This window comes from Triticum aestivum, chromosome 5A (genome assembly GCF_018294505.1).
Source record: "Triticum aestivum cultivar Chinese Spring chromosome 5A, IWGSC CS RefSeq v2.1, whole genome shotgun sequence".
NCBI lineage: Eukaryota > Viridiplantae > Streptophyta > Magnoliopsida > Poales > Poaceae > Triticum > Triticum aestivum.
The window spans coordinates 67,958,364-67,978,510 of NC_057806.1; the positions used below are offsets into that span (position 1 = coordinate 67,958,364).

Below are 20,147 nucleotides of genomic sequence, written 5' to 3' on the forward strand. Positions count from 1 at the left end.
GTACTAAAGTTAGTACAAAGTTGAGTCATCTATTTTGGAACGGAGGGAGTACAACGGTGCTATCTAAGGAGTGCCACGTAAGATAAATGATGAGGTGGAGGAGAGAGAACTCATAATAGAAGGTTTGTCTTTTTTTTATTTAAAATAAGATAAGAGATGATCTCTTAGCATAATATGTCTCACCACATTTTTAGGAATTGCTAGTTATTGAAGATAAGGCTAAGAAATGACCCATTGTAGACATTTTTTTTGTCATCTCTAAATTACATGCAAAGCTTAAGACAAGACTATCTTATCAACCATTATACATGCCCTTATCTTTAATAACTAGCAATTCCTTAAAACATGGTGAGACAAGTTTGCATAAGACAAGACTATCTTATCAACCATTGTACATGCCCTTATCTTTAATAACTAGCAATTCCTTAAAACATGGTGAGACAAATTATGCTAAGAGATCATCTCTTGTCTTATCTTAAATAAGAGAAGACAAGCCTTTTTTTATGAGTTCTCTCTCTTCCACCTCATCATTTATCCTATGTGGCACTCCTAAGATAGCATCACTGTACATGCCCTAATCATCTATGGACGTTGCTACACAGCGCCCGCGCGCTATGCGAGTGGATCTCGCGGCCGGCACTTAAGAAAAGTGTCCCTATCGGTCCCCCACCCCATGTGCTAAAAAAGGCAAGTCCAATTTCCCTCGCTTGTTGCCACGTCTCGACAACCAACCATCCTTTCCCTCACGTGATCCTCCCCTCCACCCACCACTAGAAAACCCAACGCCCACCAGCCCAGATCTCCTGTGCAACTCCTTCCCCAGCCACCGTCGGATGCCATGGCGTAGCGTTGGGGAGCTCTCCTCCTACATCGAAAAAACAGAGTAAAAATAAGGGCGAAAACAACAAAGCAAAAAATCATGGGAAAAAAAATTCTGAAAACGCAATTGTGTCTGCAACTCTTCTTGCTTATCAGGCAAAAATTCTGATGAATTATGGGCAAAAATATTGGCAGAGTTGGGCATGTTTCTCCCATTGAAACAACAAAGGGTAAAAAGGTTGTTCCAATTATTTTGGCCATGAACTTCTTTTAGTTCTAGAACTAGTGTATTTTCCACTCTGTACCTTCCCCCCTAATCTTCTAGTTACAAAAATTGCCCCATGTACCAAAGTGTTTGCAGAACATGACTTGGATCTTGTCCCCTGTTCTTGCATCCCCGTACCCTGTAGAAATGGATGCTAGATAAAAGTTGCTAAATCTTGAATTGTATCTTCTGTATTGTCTTGCACCTTGCTTCTGCTAAAAAGAAAAGAAAAGAAGCAGAGTTATTTGTGTTATTAGTAATCTGTGTATAGTAAAAACTAGTCAATAATTTATTTGTAGTTTCTTACAAAAAAAACTTGTAGTAAATTCTAGTTGCTTACAAGAACACCAAGTAGCCAGGCGAATAAAGCCTGGAAACTACTAGTAGAAAAAAATTCCTGCAACCCTGTAAAGGCCGCTCACTGAGTTTGGTGTGCTTTTGGTGATTAGTGGAACCTTGTAAAGCAACTACACCTTAGGTACAAGCCTTTCAAGTTCAGGATGTGCTTCCTCAAACCAGTTATAGCAACAAAAGAGTAAACTATGACTCTCATGCAATGTAGAAATCACGGTACTTGTGCTGCGGAAACCTCTCCAGGCAATTCACAATGAAATTGTATGAATCACGAGGTTCTGTAGTAGGTGGACAAACGGTATAACAGAATCACAACCTCTTTAGTCTTTGCCCATATGAACACTTAACACTATCTACATACTCCAATTATTTACTAGGATGCCAATGGCAAGGTTAAAACAGGAGGCAACAACATTCCAAAGGATTTCTCATGGAAATTAAATCCACCATAGTGCTGACAGCCTTCCATGCCGATGTAAAAAGAAAAAGAAAAAAAAGCCTTCTACGTCTTTAATAAAGCATGTCGCGGCACTGTGGAGAACCAAAAAAATGGCAGCATTTGACTTTTACTTCGCCATTCATGTCACGAACAAGATTTATTTCACAATTATAGTCATAAGTCAGCTCCTGTAGTGGTGGAATATTCTCAGCAGCAAAAAAATGATCGTAGACCGAGTTGGTTTTACCGGCTTAGGTCGATTTCTGATGGGTGTGGAGGTGCGTGTGGGCGAGTAGGTCGCCGGATTAGGCGACCTAGCACGCCGTGGGTAGGCGATTTGATATTGCCAGCTTAGGCGATTTTCGATGGGTGTGGGGGTCCCGTGTGGGCGAGTAGGTCGCCCGGTTAGGCGACCTAGCACGCCGTGGGTAGGCGAGTTGGTATTGCCGGCGTAGGCAACTTTTCGATGGGTGTGGGGGTCCCGTGTGGGCAAGTAGGTCGCCTGGTTAGGCGACCTAGCACGCAGTGGGTAGGCGAGTTGGTATTGGCGGCTTAGGCGATTTTCGATGGGTGCGGGGGTCGCGTGTGGGCGACTAGGTCGACGGGTTAGGCGACCTAGCACGCTGGTGGTGGGCGAGTTGGTTTTACCGGCTTATGTCGATTTCCAAGGGGTGTTGGGGTCCCGTGTGGGCGAGTAGGTCGACGGGTTAGGCGACCTAGCACCCGGGGGTAGGCGAGTTGTTATTGCCGGCTTAGGCGGGTTCCAATGGGGTCTGGGAGTGCGTGTGGGCGACTAGGTCGACTGGTTAGGAGACCTAGCACGCCGTGGGTAGGTGAGCTGGTATTGCCGGCTTAGGTTGATTTTCAATGGGTGTGGGGGTGCGTGTGGGCGAGTAGGATGCCGAGTTAGGCGACCTAGCACGCCGCGGGTAGGCGACTTGGTTTTACTGACTTAGCTCGATTCCTGATGGGTGTGAGGGTACGTGTGGGCGAGTAGGTCATCGGGTTAGGCGACCTAGCACACCACAGGTAGGCGAGTTGGTATTGTCGGCTTAGGTCGATTTTCGATGGTGTCTGTGTGTGGGGCGGGAGGGTGCATGTGGGTGATTAGGGCGACTAGTTAGGCGACCTAGCACGCCGGGGGTAGGCGAGGTTATATTGCCGGCTCAGGTCGATTTCTGATTGTGTGTGGGGGGGTGTTGGCGACTAGGTCGACTGGTTAGGCGACCTAGCACGCCGCGGGTAGGCGAGGTGGTATTGCTGGCTTAGGCGATTTCCGATGGGTGTGGGGGTCCGTGTGGGCGAGTAGGTCGACGGGTTAGGCGACCTAGCACGCCGTGGGTAGGCGAGTTGGTATTGCCAGCTTAGGCCAATTTCCGGTGGGTGTCAGGGTGCGTATGGGCGAGTAGGTCGCCTGCTTAGGCGACCTAGCATGCCGTGGGTAGGCGAGTTGGTATTGCTGACTTATGCGGTTTTCCAATGGATGCGGGGGTCGCGTGTGGGCGACTAGGTCGACAGATTAGGCGACCTAGCACGTCGATGGTGGGCGAGTTGGTTTTACCGGCTTAGGTCGATTTCCGAGGGGTGTGGGGATCCCGTGTGGGCGAGTAGGTCGACGGGTTAGGCGACCTAGCACCCCATGGGTAGGCGAGTTGGTATTGCCAGCTTAGGCGATTTCTGAAGGGTGTGGGAGTCGCGTGTGGGCGACTAGGTCGACGGGTTAGGCGACCTAGCATGCCGGTGGTGGGTGAGTTGGTTTTACCGCCTTACGTTGATTTCTGAGGCGTGTGGGGATGCCTGTGGGCGAGTAGGTCGACAGGTTAAGCGACCTAGCACGCCGGTGGAGAGTTGGTTTAACCGGCTTACGTCGATTTCTGATGGGTGTGGGGATGCGTGTGGGCGAGTAGGTCGACGGGTTAAGGGACCTAGCACGTCACGAGTAGGCGAGTTGGTATCGTCAGCTTAGGCGATTTCCGAGGGGTGTGGGGTGTGTGTGGGCGAGTTGGTTTTACCGGCTTACGTCAATTTCCGAGGGGTGTGGGGATGCATGTGGGCGAGTAGGTCGACGGGTTAAGCGACCTAGCACGCCGCGGGTAGGCGAGTTGGTATTATCGGCTTAGGCGATTTCCGAGGGGTGTGGGGTGTGTGTGGGCGAGTAGCTCGACTTGATTATGAATAAATTCCCTACTGAAATAGTCTTCTTGGTTTTTTGAATGATTCTTTACTTTGCCTAAGACATGGCAAAATGTTGTGGAAAAAAAAGAACGAAGAACACAATGTAAAAATGTGTGTGGTTTATACCTCGCCATCGTATTGATCTGGAGAGTCCTCCATCTTAAAACCTGCCGAGCCAGGGGATGGCGGAAAAGGTTGTCTAGTGCCTAGTTTCCACTATTTTCTGTTGCCTGTAGATAAAGAAACAAAAAAAAGTTTAAAGTCCACAATTAAGCTCCCTGCTGAAAACTATTCATTTCCCACTCAAACAGAGAAAAGCATATCCCTGATTGCAAAAACATGATTACTAGAAATCATGTTCATTTCCCACCCAAAACACCAAACATGATTTAGTAAAAAAATGCAGGGGGGTGGGTAGGTCATGAACAACACATGATTGCTAGAGAACATCAAAAAGGAAAAAAAGGCATAAATTAACTGATTGTTAGAGGTTATCAGTAAAAAGGTTCAGAGTTCTACAGCGGGCATGGCACTCAACTATAGTGTGAAGAGCATTGTAATCATCTGGAGCAAAAAGGCAAGGAAATGACAGGACATTTCATATCTAGAAACAAAATGTGTGGTTTCTATAAACATAATAGGATTAGAAAATGCTACATGATGGTTTGTTCAGAAGAGGAATAATCTCAGGATGTAGCATGTATCATGGGGTCAAAACCTGGGACTCTATTGTAATTTGATTTTGATTATTAATTTTTCTGTGAGCACATGAATCACAATATTTGTGTTGTAGTGAACACAAACTGATCACATTCCCCCCATGTGAAAACACACACAAAAAAGACCAAGTAACCTGACAAACATTAGCCTTTTACAAAAAAGGACCAAGCAACAATTCAGATTACAGTACTTAAGCTTGCCTGCAAACACAGAAATCGACAACATATATTTGCCTACAGAACAAACATAGATGTTGCCTACAGAAACCTTCGTCCAGCTTAACTACTGTGTGAGTTTGCCTACATATATACAGGATGAGTACTTGAGTTGCCTACAAACACATAAATGGACAACGTATATTTGCCTAATATGCAGGCAACAGAGATGAGGTTTTGCTATAGGCAACGTAATTAGGCAACCAACACAATATGCAGGCAAACAGAGATGAAGTTTTGCTCTAGGCAAACAGCTTTGCGCGATTTTGGTTTGAATCGCCGACGAGGACTACGATTTCGCCTCCCCGTTCACGATTTTAGTCTCCAGTTTGCTCCCCTACCCTTCTTCCCCAGAAACGACGAGAAAAAATGGAGAGCCGCCGGAAAACTGACCTGCGGTTTGTAGATGTGGCAGAGACGCGTTGGTTCCTTGTAGGCCAGCCGCCCACGCGCGCCCCCTTCCTCTCTTCTCCCCGTCGCGTCCGCGGCGCAGCATCTCGCCCGTCGGTCCACTTGTTGGCCACGCACGCGGTTCCCCTCTGCCCCGATGTGGGTGGTCGTTCCAACTGGAAAGGCTCTCCCCATCGGCGGTGGACTCTCGCCGGCTACGGTGGGTCGAATTCCGGCGGCTAGGGATTGCTGGATTCTATCGACCCGTGTGGAAAGCATGAGGGAGGGGAATGGGAGATGGGGAAGAACCGGAGGGGAGCGTTTCCAAAATTCCAAAACGACAAAAGGCACCGCATCTCGGTCGGATTCTCTCCTCCACGTGTGGTGTCCTTGTTTCTGATGGACGGTCGTCGTGCGGCCACTCCAGCGTTCGGGAGAGCGCGCGGGCGTCAGTCAGCGTTTGGGATCATCTATATATATGCACAAGCAGATGCATTTTTTTACATAATCTTTATGAACACATAGCAAACTCATTAGAAGTCACAGAAAAATGTTTGCTGGTGCGATTCTCACAAATAATAACCACCGGGGATGGAGAAGTACACAGGATGGATGGAAAATAACTCAATCGGTCCACACCCAGAGTACAAGTCCAATCGGTCCACAAATGTAGGATGTGCCCTAAGCACACTCCTTTTATATTAGTAATCAGAGAGGATAATCACAGCGCCACAAACAAATGAACACAGACAATCCGACAATCAGAGAGGGCAAATGTTTTACTGCAAACCGACAATCTGATACATTCCAAGCAAGATCTGAACCTGAGCATCCATAACTTAACACTACCAAAAGCAATATCTAAACCTCAGCATCCATAATTTAAGGTTCCAACAACGAAAAGATTAACGGAAATGTTAACGCCCACACGTGTGGGCGTCTGGCAACTCGACCACACGCATCCATCACCGTTCAACAGTTTCTGCACGAATCTTGGCACGTTTTGGCTGATTTTGTGTGCCACGTAGGACAAGTCGTGTGTGTGGTGTGTGAGAGTGTTCGCCCACACGCTGGTTGCCCCCCGCGGTTAACGGTTGCCACTCGGAGGCGTGCGGTGGAACTGCTCTGTGCCCACGCCACGCCCGAACTGCGGTTGCCGTCAACCACGTCGCGCACTTTGCCCCCTCCCCTCACGGTTCCATTTACTCTCCACTTCATTACTCACCCAACCCATCCCGCAGTTCATTCGATTGGAAGAGAAGGCGAGAGGAGAAGGTGACGACGGAGGCGGAAGAGTCGACGGAGTTCGCGGCCGTCGGTGGTGCTCGCCGGACCGGAGAGGCCTCGCCGGAGCGCCTACAGATTGAAGGTAATGCTCGCTCCCACTCTCACAATCATTGCCTGCATTTTCCCCCCTTCCCCCGGTGTTCGATGCTTCGCTCGAGATTCGTAGAGATTCAGGTGATTTGGCGATGCGCTGGCGTTGCCGCCGCCGGCGGAGTCCCATGCTTGCCGTTTTCGGTGGCACTGGGCAGTTTCGTCGCCGCCGCGGTGGCGGTCTCGCCGGTGTGGTTCTGCCTGTCCGGAGACACACACTGGTTGTGCCTTGGGATTGGGCCGTTGTTTTCCGGTCTGATAGTTGCGCATTGCTTCGAATTGGTATTTGTGATCAGTTCGGGGAGAATTTTGGGGATGAATTTCAAGTCATTACAATTGCCATTGAACTCTAGTGTAGTGACCAGACCTCAAACGGTCCAATCTCTGTGCTCCGGTGTCATCCCTGGATCAGTAATGCTGACACCACACAGTACTTGAAGGATTTATAGTAGAGTAGCAATCACACACTTATTACATCGAGTGTCTCAAAAGAGAACTTATTACAATAAATATGGCTTAAGGCCATCTAATAATGATAACAGCGGAAGGCTTGGAAGATAAGTGAGTCCATCAACTCCAACGGCATCACTGAGTATAGAACCACGACCTAAAACTCCTTAATCATCGTCTGAAAAGTCTGCAACATTAATGTTGCAGCCCGAAAACGGGTTAGCACATGGAATATGCTGGCAATGTAACACATAGAGAGTAATGGAATGAAACAACTATTCTATATGCATATTTGGCTGGTGGAAAGCTCTATGGTTACAGTTTTGCGTAAAGCCAATTTTTCCTACTGCAAAGGAATAAATTTATTTAACTATCATGGTGGTTGTTAAACATTGAGAACGGTTGACAGCATTCTCAATCCCAATTAAACAACATCATTAAACAAACCTAGCAAAATTAATTTTTAGAGTAACATGTTGAGATTCACATGATAATCCAGGTACTAGATACTCAAGATGTCCATAACCGGGGACACGGCTAACCATGATTAGTTTATACACTCTGCAGAGGTTTGCACACTTTTCCCCACAAGACTCAATCTCCTCTGTTGGATTTCTCGCACTACATGGTGTTTGAGAAACGGATGATCGAGACATAGTCTTTCAGAAGCACTAGCACCTTACGATGGGTAGACCGTACCACCTACATCCCCTACATCTGCTAGTCTACCACTGTAAGAGTTCGCACGATTTAGTCAACTATGCTAGAGCCCATAATAGCTTGTGGCTGCACACGGAAGTTTCTAGCATGAATAATCTCATGATCCCTTTGAGCCTGGGTGGCGGTCCAAAAGAAAACAGGCAAATCCTGGAATACCCAGGTGCCTCAATCCACCCATATGTGTGTTTAGGTTGCCACCTTAAGTAAACCGTTAATTAACAAATCTCACATCTGTCATGGATACACTCACCCAATCCACGTCTACTAGCATAGCATAGCAATAATAAGCAAACGTAGAGTAACTCCCAAAGGTTTGATAATGAACAGGTAATAGGTTCTACCTCAACTACTCCCCAAACCCACAATTTAATTAGATCTAAAACATGCAAGGTGTGAGGATTGATCTAATGCAATAAAATTGGGTAGTAGGAGGTATGATCAAAGTGTTACTTGCCTTGCTGATGATCCGAGAAACCTAGTGTTTCGAATAACAAGCGGCGCACTCCGGGTACTCTATCGCAAACAAACAAGCACACAATAAGTACTCGACTAATGCACAGGTAAAACTCAAATAAGAGATCTAACCAGAAAGTTCAATTTAAGAGCTCCGGTTGGCAAAAAGAATCAAATCGAACGAAGCAACGAAAGACAACGGCAAAAGAAACAGGCTTCGTTTACTATTCTGGATATAAGGCAATTTTTACAATGGCAAAAACTTGTTTAAGTTGGTTAAACGGAAAGAGAGTTTTGAGACGAAACTCCAGGCGCTTGAATCGCCTGATTCCAATAAACGAGCGAAAAGATATACTAAAACGAAAATCGGATCAGAAATCGCGATCAGAAAAATCGCGGATTTAATCCGAGAAAAAGAAAAACGACGAACGTTCGTTAAAACGAACGAACGGACGAATGCTCACTATTTAAATAAACCGGAAAACCGATCTATTAAAAAAACCGAAACTAAAAAAAGATAAAACCGTCGGAAAACCGAACAGTTTTTCTAAAAAACGGCGGCGGGATCGAGGTAAACCTCGGGCGGCGGTGGCTCCGGCGGCGGGCGGTGGCGACGGCAGCGGTGGCGCGGGGCGGCGCGGGGCGAAGGCGGCGGCGGCGGCGAAGGCGGTGGCGGCGCGGGGCTAGGGCGGCGCGGTGGCTAGGGTTTGGGGGTGGGGGGGCTTCCGGCTGGGCCTCCCCGGCTTTTAAAGCCGGACGGGCCTTAGTGTCCGGGTCGGACACGGCCCGTAGGTCGGTTGCGCGTTTTTTTGTAAATAGTTACTCCCAGAAAAAAATACAAAAGGACTACTAAACGGACTCCAAAAATCCCGAAATAAATTTTCCCCGACTTCTAAAATCAAGCCGCACAGGATGAACATTTATTTGGGGCCTAAATGCACTTTTTAAAAACGCACATTTTTTCCTAAATTCAAATAAAATAGCGAATAAAACCCAATAAAATCTTATTTGATTTTTTATTAAATCCTCAATATTTCTTTATTTTGGTAAATTCATTTTATTTCCTCTCTCATAATTTTTATAATAGAAATAATTGAAGATAAAATAAATAAAATCAAATGATCCTATTTTTCAAAATTTGAGACAACTCAAATATGAAAATAACGAAATCCCCAGCTCTCTCCGAGGGTCCTTGAGTTGCGTGAAATTTCTAGGATCAACCAAAATGCAATAATTATGATATGCAATGATGATCTAGTGTATAACATCCCAAATTGAAAATTTAGGATGTTACACCTAGATCTAGTTAGTTGTTTTTCAAAACTACAGTATGAAGGCAAACGTGGTGGTTTGAGTAACTATCATGACTGTATGGCAACTAATTTCCTGAATGACTGTCATAGTTGCCACAAACATGCTTTTTCCATGCGGCAACTATTTTCTTGAATGACTGTGATAGTTGCCACAAACATTCATTCCCATGCGGCAACTAATTTCCTGAATGACTATCATAGTTGCCACAAACATGCTTTTTCCATGTGGCAACTATTTTTTCCTGACTAATTGTGATAGTTGCCACACAGTAGGAATGGTAAAGTACAGTAAATCGGTAGTCACTGCAGTTTCAGTAACCAATTGGACTGGATGGAAACTAATCTGCACATCAACTATGCATGTTGCCACCTGGATAGTATATTCTTGTGGCAATAGAGTATGAACACACTGTGGCTGTTGCCATGTTGTAGACAGGATAATGTGGCAAATTGGCTACATAACATGGCAACTAATTTGCACATCAACTGTGTCAGATGCCATATATATGCTTTCCATGTGGCAAGTCTTTGTCTGAACACAGCATGTCTGCTGCCATGTTACAGTCAGTACAATGTGGTAAATTCATTGTACGTCAGACACAATTTTCGTGTTTCTGCCATGTTGACTTGTGATATCTGAACATAATGTGGCAATTTTCAGGTTGTTCATTAGATGTTTTTCATCGCTTTTGTGCTATCTGAACACACTTGTGATATCTGTGTTGCATTTTAACATGACAATTTCAACCTAGCACATTTTTGCCATTGGAACACATGGCAAGTCATTTGTTGTACGAGGACAGGGTGTGAGCTGCCACATGTTAGGTTTCTGCAGTGGAGGATTTTGTAACTTCCTTTTCGTACTATCTTGTGCTAACATGCCAACTTCAACATTTTTGTTTTTAAGTGTATTTACGATATGTACATTTTTTTTCAAATGTAACCAATGTGCTTAATTACCATATTTATGTTTTCGACAATCATAGGGGGGGTGCGTGCGTGTTCATGTGATATTTTTGCATTCACTATTTGACATTTTTTTCACTCGAGCCCATGCGGCAAGGACATTCTGTTAGGTGGCAACTGCTTACTTCCTGCATTTTTCATTTCCACAGTGACAATTTGGTCTGTTCTTACCTCAGCAGAATGGCTCGCGGCGATCATCAAAATGATGATGATGATTTCATGGATCCACCACAGCGGAATCGGGCAACTGGACGGCGAAAAGAGGGCGACGAGGTAACTGTCCACACACCCTCTTCCTCCTGCATATGTTATTGGTTGCCACCTCGAGCTTTGCAGTCGTCTGTCATGAACTAAAATTTCATGACAGTGAAAACATGACAACAACTGATCATTTGTCTGTTTTTGCAGAAGAAGAAACGTACTCGCAACAGGGCCTCCCAGGAACGGCTGACTTCATTGACTGACAGATTTACTAACGATCAGAAGGGAGCTGCTGCTGAGATGGGTATGCAGGCTATGATGAATGTCCGGTGCACGAATCTAGTCAACCCTGTGTGCGACTGGCTTGGTGAGATTTACGACCCCCTCCAGGGAATTTGTGATTCCGGGACGTGGAAGACTGCCGTTGAACGAGGAATCCGTATTCTGCATTTTGTGTGTGCCCCATGGACAAATCAAAGTCCCGTATGAGGTTAATAACAAGATCGAGGAAACGTTGTTCCCCCGTTTGTTTCCTGGGTTGGAATCCATGCCGAACACGTCTGTACTAGCAGATTCGCTGCAGGCCATGACAACCCATGGCGACGTTTTTAAGATGAAACTACTCATGTACCTCATCTCAACTGTTTTCGCGCCGACCACTTCTCTTCGCCCAAGCAAAAAATGCTTCCCCATCCTGGTGAATGATCTATCTTTACTACATTATTTTTCCTTAAATTTTTTTGCTCCAATGTCATGTGCAAGCTAGTCACTGCCAGTGTTTTTTGATGTTTTTTCCATTTGATTTTCTGATGCGGCAACTCATTGTCCTGAATTTTGTGTGGTGCGGGCGAATCTGAAAGATGTGAAGAACATGAATTGGTGTAAGTTCATTGCGGACTTCCTGCATGATGCATTCTCAAGCAAGATGTACCAGAACGGTTGTTGACTGCATTTAATGGTATTTTTACCAGTCCTTTCTGTGAACACTCTTTTTAACACCTTTTTATTCATGCATGACAACCTGATCATAACAGGATGGCAACTGCCATCATGACAATATGGCAACTGTCATCACACTATGATGGCAACTCACACATACAGATGGCAACTTGTCCTTTCTCTCTTTTTTCATGCACTTCAACTTGATGATCGTAGGAACATATATATTATCCTGCTTTTTCATAAAATACCATGATCGCAACTGATATTTCTTTCTTTTTAAAATTGTTGTACATCAGCTCATGTACGTCGACTGTCTTGATCTGTCCATCGTGGATTTCACTGGGACAGCAGGCCCGCCGCCTACACACAAGTTTTCTGTTTCTGCGTGGACTATCGATGCTATCAAGGCTGTGCTTGCTGCAGACAGGATAACTGATACCAAATATGGAAAACTGCAGGTTAGTTCTGGTTTCTTTCTCTACACGACATTCTTACAAATTTTTGCGGCATAGCATATCGTCGTGTGGCAACCGTCTGTGGTTAACAAGAGATGACTACCTTTGTTAGCCATGGCTGTTTGAGTATGGTATCCATGTCTCACTCCACATGGCAACTCTGTTATTCGTGCTGAAACTTATATTCACGTCTTCTTTTTTTGTTGTATTTGCAACACATGAACTACTAGTCAGTGTTCATCATTCTCTCTCTTACATCCTAGCTATTTTTTTGGTTTTTTCCAGCTGATGGCCAAGCATGCTATAGACTACAATGTGTTTGGGGGGCCTCAAAACTTTGGAAAGTGGATGGACGTGCACTCAGCTCCGTCTTGCCCTACTGAGGTAATCAAAGACATATATCTATGGTTGCGTTGCAAATTTTTGATGTCGTGCTAGTGACTGTAATATGGTTGGTTACTGCTGCTTCTTTGTTTCGTGCACAGGAGAGGGCACCTGTTGAGCATCTAATTGGGCAGTTTGCATCCGGAATGACCGGCTTGCTCGGGAAGTTGGTTGAGGGGTGGACGTCCCTTAATGGCTCCGACAGCGACGCGGTTGCGAGGCAGTTCACTACATTTGTCCCAGAACGGACACATCGGCCAACTGGTTGCCGTGGCCGGTATGACTACAACAGTTCCCAAGAGCTTGCTGACACACAAGATGAACTAGATGGAGACGCTGGTCTCAGCAAGGATGACGATGATGACATGGAGAACGCGTAACAGGACACCGATGATGATGAACACGTTGAAGTTTGTGCAGGTGGTAAGAAGGGCAAGGATGCATGAGATGTCCCCCCACCGGAGAAAGTCAAAGAACATACGGCTGTGAGAGGCGAGGGGGTGTTGCCATCAAAGAGGGGGAGGGCTCCAGAGGATGTTGCGCATGGTTCTCCTGGCAAGTGGTCTAGGACTGATCCCGTAGCTGCTAGGAGGAGGTTCGACTTTAATTTTAGTTTTTTGTTTTGTCTACATTTTTGAAATAGACTGATCCCTTTTTGCATTTGTTGTTGCTAAGCGCGGCAACGAGTTTGCTGTCTGACAATTGCCACCTCTTATTTTCCTCCATCTTATACGTGCAGGGAGGCAACAGCTGGTGGACGAGCAGTTACGAAGAAATAGGCACCAACGCCAACCCGTGTTTCTGCTCGGTTGAACAAAGGTGCCCCCATTGCTGGTGACACCCCTTCCACCAGGTCATTCCCTCGTACGACGATGTCCAACACTGGGGATCCTGTCGTGCTGCCAGACCTGAGAAAGCCAGTCAAGAAGTAGGTTTTCCATGTGCTTTCATTGACGTAGTGCTATATTTTTTGATTTTTCAATGTATCCGTTCAGCTTGCCACATGGGCTTCTGTCATCGTCCCCACATGGGGCAACTGCTGTTTTTTCAAATGATTTTCTTCCTTTTTAAACTGCATGGCAACTCCTGCTTGTTTTTACATGGAAACTGTTATCTAGGTCAAATGGCAACTCTTTTTGTACCTACATGGCAACTGCCATCTTTCCATTGACTAGTGTGCTCATCCCATACCTAGTTTTGAAATTGCATTCCTGGCAGATCAGACATATCTATCATTCTTCAAGTTGGCTAGCATGACAGCTTTGCTGGAATTGCATGGCAACTGCTAAATATGCCACATGGCAACTCATATTCCCCTTACATGGCAACTACTAGTTTTTCCACCTATTTTTCATTTTTTTAGATTTTATACCATGGAAACTATTTTTTGTTCATTTTTAATAACTTTTTCACGTGCTTTTCTTTTTTTAGGGGTGAAGAAGACTACTTCACGCGGGGCCAAGCATATCATTAGGGACCCACTCGAACGCCTTCATTCAAAGTTGTCAACAGGGGGAAACTCAGATGTTCACGAGGCGCCAGTCGACAAAACTGCTGCTGCACGGTCAACTGTTCCCACTAACTCTGACGCAAGTGGCCGACCATCTCTGCCGGTTGCAGATGTGCAGGTTAGAACAACAGGCATCCGTACATCGGGGAGTGACGAGTCGGTATCTGCCAGGACAGCTGAAATATTGCCAACTCTTCTGGCAATGAAGGACGCTACTGTGAGCCATGCCACCCCATCAGCAAGCGTTGAAGTGGATGCTCCCGAGACCAACCTAAGCAAGGAAGATTCCCGCTCATCTGACACTGATTCCAAGCGCGTGCATGCTGGCACTCCTGTGTCCATGACAGAAGTGGCTGAGGCGGCAGTTCATAATGATGTGCCATCTGTAGGTGAGAGTCTTGGCACAACAGCTCCAGCTCCTGTCGGTGTAGATACTGCTAAGGCGACTGTTTCGCGTGCTGGTCTTCCACCAAGGCGTCGTAGCCCCCGCAAGCAATCAACAGACATACCCAACGCACCAGCTGTAGCTAGGAGCAGCAGAGATGAGTCTGGTTATGTTCCTACGTCCACACTGTTCCCGCCACCTGCCAAAAGCAATGTGATGGAGAAACCGAAAGACCGGAGCACAACTGATGCAGGTGTCAAGCCGGGCACGAGTGACGCAGGTGAACATCCGGAGCAGACCGCGCCTTTACCCGCAGTGGAAATCCCTAACTTAAATCTGCGCACTTCTAGGCTCCCAATCAATGTTGGTGTCCCCTACAGCCCAAACAAGAAGATTGTCAAGGAAGTTGCGGCTGATATCGCTGACAACACGCCCCGCCCTACAAATAAGCCCGATCATTCTGTAGCGGCCGATTTAGATATGTTTGTTGATCTTTCACCCTTGGATTCTGCCCCGCAAGTTGTTCGCGGTCCGGCTAGTAGGCATGAGAGGCACCCAATGGCCTTCACCCCACCGAGCTTCAGCCTTGGCATCAGTCAAGATCAACCAGTGGTGGCGCATCCAATGGTTGATGGCAGGAAGGCTGTCAAGTTCACAGAGCCGATCATCCAAGGTACATTTTTCTTATGTGCTTTATCATTTTCTTGTATATATCTGTGTAGTCTGACTTTTGCCCCAAGCATTTTTTTGGGTTTCTCACTTGTGATGGCAACTGTTATGTGATGACATGGCAACTGGATTTGCTTCACCATGTCACCTACATTTTTTTGTTGCCATGATGCATTTTACATTTGGCAATTCACATGGCAACTGAAGTTGATTCAACATGGCAACTATAGTTGTTGTCACATGGCAACTACAGTGCAATACACATGGCAACTGGATTTTCCGCACCATGTTACCTGTAGTTTTGTTTCCATGCTGCATTTTTCATTCGGCAAGCACATGGCAACTAGAGTCGACACAACATGGCAACTATATTTGCTGTCACATGGCAACTACAGTGCACTACACATGGCAACTGGATTTTCCTCCACATGGCAATTCCCTACTTTTTGTACCTACATTTCACATCAAGCACCCTATCTTTTCACATTCCATTTGTTTTGTTTTCCAGGTATCCTAACCCACTTTTTTATCCTTGCAGGCACCCCTGAGGAGATTTCACCGTCACTTGATGAATGTTACCGTAGGATCGAGGAGGCAGCATTGCAGAGGAAGTCCTCACGAGGTCGGGGGCAATCAAGTTCCAATGTGCCTGCAGATACGGTATCTGAGGATACCATTAGGAGTGCCACCCCTGGTTCTGTGAGGCAGCAGAGGGTAGTTCACCCACCTCTCGCGGAAGACTACGAGCCCGATGTCAGGGCCACAAAGGAACAGACCCAGCTGTACAATATTGTCAAGCGATTTGGAAATGCGAGGGTCAGCAGCAAGCACATGAAGGGGCTGAAAGCGTAATGACCACATTTTGCTTTGCTCTTTCTACCATTCATATTTTTTTTCTACTTTCTATATATGATCCGCTTACCTTATAGTTCATCCTTTTTTTACTTAGTAGACATGATTCTTTCATGTTATATCATTTTCATACAGCTCATGTTTGGACAGAACCAAGGTCATTCAATGCGAAGCGACGTACGTCGACCTGGGTGATCTTGCCGAGTCCGTGAGGCCAAACGGTAAAATGTCGAAGAATGTAGTTGCATGCGGGATTGACTACATCAACAAGCATATGGATATGTGTCCCGACAAAACAATCATGCATTATAGTGTGACCTGCAAAATATGGGATGGTGACTTCCATCACAAAATCCCGAGGAAGAATTTTGCTCAACACGGAGAATTCAAGCTCACACTGAAGAAATATGTGAGTACTCCATCCCTGTTTGCACTTTTTTCACATGGTATTGTTTTTTTGGCATTATCTGCACTCTGTTTATGTGGCAGATGTTTCATGCGGCATCAGCTGCCGTGCAAACTGACTTTTTGATTTTTGCATCCCGTGCAACCTATGTGGCAACTTCAAAGTAAAATACACGGCAAATTTTGTTCATACATGGACAGCAACTTTCTTCCAACTACCCACTACAACTAAACATTCTACGTGATTCTACTTTTTTGTCCCTTTGCTGTTCTTCATGTGAACTCTGCTTCTCATTTTTTTCTTCACTTTTACATGCAGGTCATGTTCCCCATGTTCCAGGAGCTTGCACCACACGACCCAGACGACAAGTGTGGTCACCACTACGCGATCTGTCTTGACCTGAAGAACCAATGCTTTGAGATGCTTGATTCAATGCGTTCGGCAGCTGATGCAGACCTTACTTCACATGCTGAATTCTTCATCAACAACGTCAAAGAGACATGGAACCGTCACTACGAAAACTCAGAGGTCTAGATCAGTCATTTCCCGATTGAGTACGTGTCGACTATGAAATAAGGGAACACGTAATTTCCTACCCCCCTTCATGTGCCATTTTACATCAATCCCACCCCTCTTTGGTGTTACATATGAATTGAATTTTATCATTGATATGTGTGTCCTTTTTGCGAGTTCACCTGACTCTTTTTCTTTGTGAAGGACGAACTGTGGCTTTCACATGTTGGAATACCTTGCAAAGTGGGAAGGTAGACTTGTTCCCGCTGTCAATGCTGCAACGGTCGTTGAGCTCTGGAAATTGTACACATGGAACTGGTTGACGAATGAAGATTTCAACAAGCGGTCCGGAGCATGCGAGTTCGTGGAGGAAGCTGTCAAGAAAGTCTTCAAGAAGTACAAGTGATCACGTGGCGTTACACACCGGACACATACCTTACATTCTGTTGCCGAGGAATGTAAGGTACTACCTTTTATCCTTCTCAAAAACTATGTCCGTGTGCTATTCTATGACCGCAACCCCGAGTAGGCTAGTACGCAGTGGTGGTTCGTGAGTGACATTTGAATATTTTCTGTAATATTTCGTGTGGATGTGAACCTATTTCAGGCGTGTTAGTAGATACATTTTATGTTTATCATTATTATTTTTGGTTTCATCGTTTGCACCACCAGGTTGCTGCTTCGAATGCGTGCACTATGTTCTAAAACATAGCAACTGTAGTTCATCAAACATGGTTATTAAAAGTCATCGTCGTTTTTTCATTTGGCTGTTTTGCTTCTTCTTTTTCATTACTAACCGCACTGGCTACCATGGTAGTTTTGATCATGTAGCCGTAACCTTTTTTCCGCGGTTGATGCACGTTACGCTTTTTCAACTTTGTTTCCCATATATTTGCACACAACACAGCATGTGTGACTAAAGCGTGTCGAATTATCATGAAAATATACGCGTTGTAGAGTCATTACAAATAACATGGCATTTTTCAGTACAGCTAACAGGGCAGATTCAGTACAAAGAACACGACAGATTCATCAACAAACAGGATGGTAGACCCAGTATATTTACCATGATAGATTTAGTATAAAATATCATGGCATATTTAGTACAAAATAGCATGGCAGATTAAACACATATAACATGGCAGATCAAGCACACACAATATGGCAACTGCAGTTACCCATTCAATGCATTTTTCCTGCAACTTCTGATGCCCCTCAAGAGTCAGTCTCCCATTTCTAGAAAAAAATTCACAATATCTAGGCTACAAAACAAAATGTCCCCAAGGACCATGTCACAGCGCCCCAATTTTTCTTACGGATTGCCCGTCCCTTTCTTCATTTTCTTGTGTTTTGCTTGAATCTCCAATCCCGATTTGTACCTTATCTCTTTTGGACGCCCCTTTGTGATGGAACGGGGAGGGTTCCTGACCTGGGTTTGTGTGCTTACTGTTCCAGATCCTATCTCCGAGTTTTCAGATAATGGCCCCGTGGACGAAGGCACACTTGATGTGCGGGGGAACCTATGTAAGGCTTCCTCAGCTTTCCTCTTCTTCATCTCATCAAGCTCTCTTTTCAAGGCCCTCCTGTGTTTTTCTGCGACTCTAGCTATCTCATCACTCTTGCACGCTTCATCAATTAGCTCAGCATAGTTCTTTGTCAGCACAACGTGCCTCACGGCTTCCATGGTTGATTCAGGTCTCTCGTCATGCACAGCTAGAACTGCGTTTGTTGTCTGCGGCGCCAACGCGTCGTCAGCGTCCCAAGTCCATCGCCGCCTTATGAAATGGTGGGGCATCCATGTCACAGTGTTCATGTCCATTACTTTTAGTATGTGACAGCACACAATGCCGTCCCGTTCAAACTTGCAGCATTGGCAGTAGTATTCGCCTAGGCCGATTGAGGCTTTCATGAAGTAGTTCCTTCCTTTGTCCGGGTCTTCAGGTTCCGAATCTGACATGCCCAAAATAGAACACACCTTGAACGTATGTTCATCCACCTGGAAAGCCGTGAACATGCTGGCATGCTTTATTTCTTCCTAGAATCTGCAAGTTTTGTGTGTTTTCTGTTAAACTATCATGCGCTCTTTTTTTGTAGCACCTTATGTTGTCATGGAAATAGAAATACATTTTTGTTTGAACATGGCAATTATAGTACATTGAACATGGCAAACATATCACCTTGAACATGGCAAATATAGTACATAAGACATGGCAACTGTAGTACATTAGACATGGCAACTGCAGTACATTAGACATGGCAGCTGCAGTACATTAGACATGGCAACTGCATAACATTTTTCAACTGGGCATCGTCATTTTCCACACCAACATTCCCAATGGAAGCACATTGCATAAAACATGGAAACTGCATTTTATTAAACATGGCAACTACAGTTTAGTAAACAATGGCAATTGCATTTCAGCAAACATGGCAGTTGCATTTTAGTAAACATGGCAATTGCATTTCAGTAGATATGGAAACAACATAACATTTTTTCAGTTTGACATTGGCATTTGCATACCAACATGCCCAATGGAAGTACAGTGCATTAAAACATGTCAACTGCATTTCATTGAACATGAAAACTGCATCCGGGTAAGCATGGCAAATAGAATTTCCATTGAACATGGCAACTGCAGCTGAGTAAGCATGGCAAACAGTATTTCATTAAACATGGCAACCACATACCATGACAACTGCATTGCATTCTCTATGTCACCTACTGCATTCGTGCTTTGCTCAAATACGACCGTAACGCAACTGACTTACTTGTTAAAGATCTTGTTGGTGTATATCTTGCTCATTTGCCTCTCCATTGGTAAATACGTTAGTAATTTTGGCTGCTTTAGCGCGGTGTTCGCTTCTTGCTGTAGCTCAGATCCCAGTATTTTTTGTTGCAAAGCTGTGTACTACTTGGCAAACTGTAGCAATGAGTTGCTAGGGCTCATGTACCGCTTCAAAACAGTATTGAACCCCTCGCTACGCTGCGTAGTCTGCAGAAACGGGAAGAAGCACTGCATGAAGTAGGCCGACACCCAGTACATTCGCTTCTCCCACAGATTAACAAGAGTCTCATTGTCTGCGACTTGATATGTTTCAATCATGGCCACCCAGCTCCTTTTAAACTCCTCCACCGTCAAGCTGTGGTCCACGCACAGCTCGAATGCCTTGTGC

General features: G+C 45.3%; 1 long non-coding RNA gene across 4 annotated transcripts; it reads right to left on the reverse strand.

Annotated features, from left to right (window-relative positions):
- Positions 1–32: 32 nt before the first annotated feature.
- LOC123102341 (uncharacterized) lies at positions 33–5,697 on the reverse strand. 4 transcript variants are annotated; one of them, XR_006448920.1, is made up of 4 exons: positions 5,381–5,697; positions 4,179–4,282; positions 1,125–1,299; positions 33–865 (listed from the first exon to the last, which is right to left on the reverse strand). It is a non-coding gene; the product is annotated as an uncharacterized lncRNA (long non-coding RNA). The 4 variants fall into 4 exon arrangements; XR_006448919.1 differs by having other exon boundaries at positions 40–865; positions 1,125–1,296; XR_006448917.1 differs by lacking the exon at positions 33–865 and having other exon boundaries at positions 947–1,296.
- Positions 5,698–20,147: the final 14,450 nt, after the last annotated feature.